The sequence below is a fragment of the Dipodomys spectabilis genome, unplaced genomic scaffold (assembly GCF_019054845.1).
Source record: "Dipodomys spectabilis isolate Male_0828 unplaced genomic scaffold, ASM1905484v1 ptg000207l, whole genome shotgun sequence".
NCBI lineage: Eukaryota > Metazoa > Chordata > Mammalia > Rodentia > Heteromyidae > Dipodomys > Dipodomys spectabilis.
In genome coordinates this window covers 4,645,847-4,651,846 of record NW_024870884.1, presented here as the reverse complement: position 1 = coordinate 4,651,846, position 6,000 = coordinate 4,645,847, and positions in this window count along the sequence as shown.

The following is a 6,000-nucleotide window of genomic DNA, read 5'->3' as shown; positions in this document are numbered from 1 at the left end:
CGTGAGCTGGGCTTGCTCATTCAGTGTCCTTCAGCTGTCATGGCCTCTAGTCCACAAAGCCATGGCCATCTGCCTGCCAGAATTGGATCCTGCTGTTCTCTCTGCCTGGTGTTTTTTTCTCCCTTTGCCTGCCCAGAGACAGTTTGATGCCACTTCCTCACAAATTCCTTCCCCGTCCTCACAATTGAAAGGGATCTTGATTCTCTAATGAGGGCTCATTTCATGTTACATTTATTTATTTCAGACTATTTATCCCAACTGTAATGTAGTGCAATTCTGTGCAGCCATTGTTTCCTTCTAGTACATTAAATATCACAGTGGGGACTGGCTACTGGTTCTTTGCTTGTATCCTAGATCTTAGCCAAATTCCTGGGACCAATAAGGCTAGCACCCATATGCACCCAGAAAACACCTTAGCAATGTCAGGGACAGTTTATTCTCACTTTGAGAACTTAGCTTTAAATTGTGATAGATGATGTATTCACTTATTAGGCAACTTTGATGAGCTTTAGTTAAAAACAAAAAAATATCATTCCAAGAAATCAATTTGAAATTGTTTCCTGAGAATGAACTTTTTAGAATGGATAGTCTATTTTAGAGAAGTGGTTTGGATTTTGAAGGAGAGGATACTTAAAAATCAAGTTTTTTAAAAAAAATTTTGAGTGAAGAATATGTACCAAGTTTTATTTTGCTTTTGCTAATGGCAAATAACTGTGAATAATATAAATTGGATGTCAAAAGAGAAATTTCAAAATTGGGTATCGGAAATATCATCCCATTTCTACACTCCAGTTACATCATTCAATTTTTATATAATATATATGGAATATAATAACTGCATTTGAGAGGGGATGGAGAAAGATGGAGGGGAATGATGGGAAGGGTGACAATGGTCAAAATGCATTGTACTCATAACCTGACTTCTAGAATTGAAAACCTTTTGTGCAACTACTTAACAAATATAAATATTAAAAAATAATATTAGGAATTATTTTGAGTTAGAATGTATAAGATTTAAAAACACATGTCTAGAAATCCCTGAAATTAAGGGGAAAGGCATAAAGAATTTGTGTGCAGGTCTTATCATTTCACTGTAATTATAATTTTAGTCTTAATCAACTCTATAGACTATAATTACTCCTAAAAATAGTACACCTGAGTTTTATGTCTAAATCTGAACACCAAGAAAGAACAGCAGTGACTCATGACTTTTCAAAAACAAACAAATAAAGCAATCTGTAATTCAGGCTATAATCCAGGAACATTTTTATTCTAAGCCAACTTCTTGGATAGCCTTTCTTATTGATTTTCAAATTCTCCCTCTGCACAGCAAATAATGAATACCTTTCTGCTATATGACTCATGATTACACTTCTCTGCAAGGTACATACTCTTTTCCATTATCTAACATAAGAGAGGAGGAAGAGAGACGAGTGGAAAGGATCAGGGTGTGACTATAATCTCATTGCCAGGAATAGTGTAACCAACCCCATAGACCAAGCTGCAATGGAAGAACTCTCTTGTGGTAGTAATTAGCCACATAAATCTTTTTGATGCCATTTTTGCCCAATAGATAATGTGATGCTTCAAACTATAATTATGCCTTCATTTGACTCAGAATAATTTTAAAACCATTTGGTTTTAGAGATATACTTATTTACTCAAAAGCTCATATAACATGGAGGGAAAAAAGTCTTGATACCCTTGTAATGGAAACAGAAATACTTGGAAACAATCTTACTTTCTTTTTCTTTTTGGTCAGTTATGGGGCTCGAACTCAGGGCCTGGGCACTGCCTCTGAACTTTTCTGCTCAAGGCTAGCGCTCTACCATTTTGAGCCACAGCACCACTTCCAGTTCTCTGGTGGTTAATTGGAGATAAGAATCTCATGGACTTTCCTGCCCTGTCAAGCTTTGAATTGCAATCCTCTGATCTCTGCCTCCTGAGTAGGTAGGATTACAGGCTTGAGCCACCAGCGCTGAGCTTGGAAACATTTTTTTTTCATGCTACATGAAAATATTTTAGGAAGTAAACAGAAATATATTTTAAGGGCTGAAATAACTAAAAGCATTGGTTTGGGTAGATGCCAAGTTCTCCTTATTTTGTGATGTATTGTTTTCAAAGTGGGAGTTTTGAGGGTTTTTTTTTCCTTCATTTATTTAGTGTGCAGTTCTCACATGGAATTTAACCTTTTTTTTTTTTTTTTTTTTCTGGTCCTGGGGCTTGAACTAGGGCCTGGGCCCTCTCCCTGTGCTTTCCTTTCATTGTGCAAGGCTAGAGCTCTACCATTTGAGCCACATTACCACTTCTGGCTTTTTCTGAGTAGGTTATTGGAAATAAGAGTCTCACAGCCTTTCCTGTCCGGGCTGGCTTTGAACCGTGATCCTCAAATTTCAGCCTACTGAATAGCTAGGATTCCAGGTATGAGCTACCGGTGCCCAGCGTGGAATATGATCCTAAATGTGGCTGTGTTTTATCCTTTTAGGAGTCGTGCTAAGTGATTATTTTTAACTACTATTATGATGATGGCATTATTTTGCATATCTGCTAAAACTGGATTTAGTTAAGGTACAGGTCACGTTTCTGTTAAAACTTTTTTTGTGTGTGTTAAACTCAGTGTGAATAATAGTAAACTTTTTTTGGAGGATGATAGTAACATTTGAATTCAGGACCTCAAACTTGTTGGGTAGCAATATTACTGCTGACCTAGACCTGCAGCTCCTCATAATATGCTGGTTATTTTGGAAATAAAGTCTTGCTTCTTGATTAGGTGTATCCATTAGACCTTGATCATAGAACCTATTATAGCTGGAATAAGAGGTTTCCCCCACCCCTCCCAATACACCTAGCTTCTTCTGTTGAGATGAAGTCTTGTAGACTTTTATGAAAGGGCTGGCATGGAACTATGATTCTCTGAATCTCAGCTTCTCATGTAGCTAGAATAACAGACATTTGACATTGCTTCCAACTCTCAGCTGACATGGGGTCTCATGACCTTTTCTGTCTGAAGTGAACTGAATCCTTCCCATCTCAGTCTCTAAAACAGTATTTCAGGCATGAGTCAACAGCACCTGGCTAATATTAAGTTCTTCATTGTATTTTTCTTAATTTTATCTTAACTACATTGGAGCTTGACTATACAAAGATTTGTATGTGGAAATACCAAGTAGAAATGTTAACTCAAGGATACAGGTGGACCCATTGCAACAATGAGATGTACAAGATGTTATGTCGAAAAACGAACTTTACAACTTTGGCCAGGAAGGGGGGGGGAATGTAGGAGGTGGGGAGGGGGGAGATGGGAAGGGATGGGAAGGGGAAACAAAGGAGGAGGCAACAATGCTTGATAAGAAATGTACTCATTACCTTGCCCATGTAATTGTAACCTCTCTGTATGGTATTTTCACAATTAAAAAAAAAACAAAGAAATGTTAACTCAAAAATAAAATATTCACAGTATGTTCACAAATAAAATAAAATTAAATTAAAAAAAAAAACAAAAAACATGTACTATGGGGTTTTAAACAAAAGGGGTAGCACCATATACCTTATGCTTTCCTAACTCTTACATTTTCTTTAGCTTTTGATAACAGTTGAGATTTTTTTTTTAAAGGCAAATGTTTTGAACTCCCTTGACTTATTCTATAATACGATATGTAAGTGCTGTCCTCTAAGTGGATCAAAATAGCCTGAAAACATAATTAAAGGGTTGGTGTCTTGCTGGTCATAGGAATAGCTTGGTTTTCATCTAAATGAATATGTAGTGTATTCATTATAAAGCAATGTTAGCAACTTAAAGGTCTTTTTTCTTTTTTTTTTTATGCTCACTTTGTTGAACTGAGTGTCTTGTGTAGTGGATATATGGCAGGAAGCTGTCCTCAGGGAAAGCAAAGATCAGAACCCTAAAAGTTGGCTGTACCTTCCCTATGGGCCTCTTCTGCTGTAACACCTTCATATTAGATTCCTGGGGTAGGACACTAGATTCCAAGGCATGTGATCATAGCAAGGCCTGAGTTGTGACACTGTTTTGATAGAAGAGTCTGGGTTTGTTTTGTACGTTTCATATCAGTGGGTACCAATCAATCAAGTAGAATCAATTATTTATAAGGAGATCTATGACTATAAATTGGGGAAATGTTTAGTGGGCAAACCAGTATTATACAAAACCCTATTTTCTCCCTATTCCCTCTCAATCTCCCAAACCTGGGGTAAACACATGGGAGACACAATCGATGCCCCTTGTACCTGTATACTGAATGACCTCTTGTATGAACTTGCATCAGCAAATCTTGCTTTCTGTACTTCCCAAATACATCTCATTTATGTCTACTTGCTGCTGGCTGTGCCCTGTTATCTTTCCAGGTGTATGATCTGTCCCTTGTGTCCATTTAGTGGTCACAACATGTCTTGCTCCTATCAGGGCTCACTTTGGTCTTGCTTCTCTTTAAGTTCATATCCTGCTATTTGTCTGCATTTTCTGCACTTCTGCTCACTGATCTGTGGGCTTTGGTCACCACATAGACCTCTTTCCTACATCAGGGTGTCCTCTCTTCCTGATTGCTCATCTCCTTCCATGGCTGGCACTTCTGCAGCATGAAAACCTCATGTCTCAAGTCACTGTGCCTTCTTTCCTTCTGCAGGGATGACCTATACCCTGATGCACATTAGCCCAGCTCTTCCCACAAATCCTTTTGTATCCCTTCAGTAGTTTTGTGGTCTGCAGCCCTCTTTGATTACTGCTTATTTCCAAATGTTTGCTTGTAGTACATAAATGTTATGAATGCCAGTCTTGGCAGCATAGTAGGTGCTCAGTAAACAACTGCCCATCAACTAGTTTATAATATGCAAACATTTTTATATGATCTTTATGATTAGCTCCATGGTTGAAAATGCAAATATAAAGAGGAACTTTGTAGTTCTTTTTCTTTAGCTATGACAATGCATTTAATTATTTTTCCTGATGCTGGTAGATATCAGCACATTTTGTAGCAAATTGGCAGTGAAGAGGAGGTAGATATCATGTTCTCTGACAGATAAGAAACTGGCACTTGGATTAAATGACTTGTGCAAATTCACAGGCTGGTAAATGACACAGTAAGAATCATAGACACTTTCCTATCTTAAATATAACATATTTCTTTGGCAAAAGAGAGCCTAAGGCTATCCTAGGTAACACAGCTAGATTCTTGAAAGGAATACAAGCTAGGAAAGTAAAATAAAATAAAGTTAATCAAAAAGAATAAAACTGAAACATGACTGCTTTTGGATTGCTTGTGGGGGTCACATTACTTTGTAAAATGTTATTTATCTGCAACTGGTGAAATATATCCATTTTGATTAAAAATTGTGCATTAGAAATGTGAATTGTGTATTTTGCATTTGTTACCACATTGACATAAACTGTTTAAAGGACCATAGTGTTAGGTTGTTTTTTTTTTTCAGAAAAGATCTCAGATATGTCTGCTATGTCTTCTAGGGGATAGACTTGAATACTGATTTTGTTTGTCAAATATAAAAAGGCATCTATAACATTGTAATAAATGTTACATGAGCTTTTTAGTCTCTAGACATCACCTTTTTGACTCTCTGTTGCTGTGGGTTTCATTAGTATTCCATGGAGCCTGGGTTGCCATAGAAAATGTGTGGTTGTAGAGGCGTTGCCATGACAACAGCCCGCCATTATGTATTTTTCAACATCAGCTAGCTGGAGATGATAGTGAATCTGAATAGTATTTATTTAGGAATGCAGTAATATAAAATAAAACAAACAGAATACTTTAATATCCTATTTATCTCCACCAGACATTTTAAATATGATGTTACTTACCTTTATTCAAATAAATTAAGCAGAGATGAAAGCTACTCTAAGAAGCTAGGTCTTTAGCAGCCATTTCAAATGTTCTCTAGAGACACTAAAATTTTTAATTGCTTTAAATGTTTGACATGCACATGAATTCCCATGTATTAAAGCTCCTCATCAAATAAGCATAAGTTTTTGTT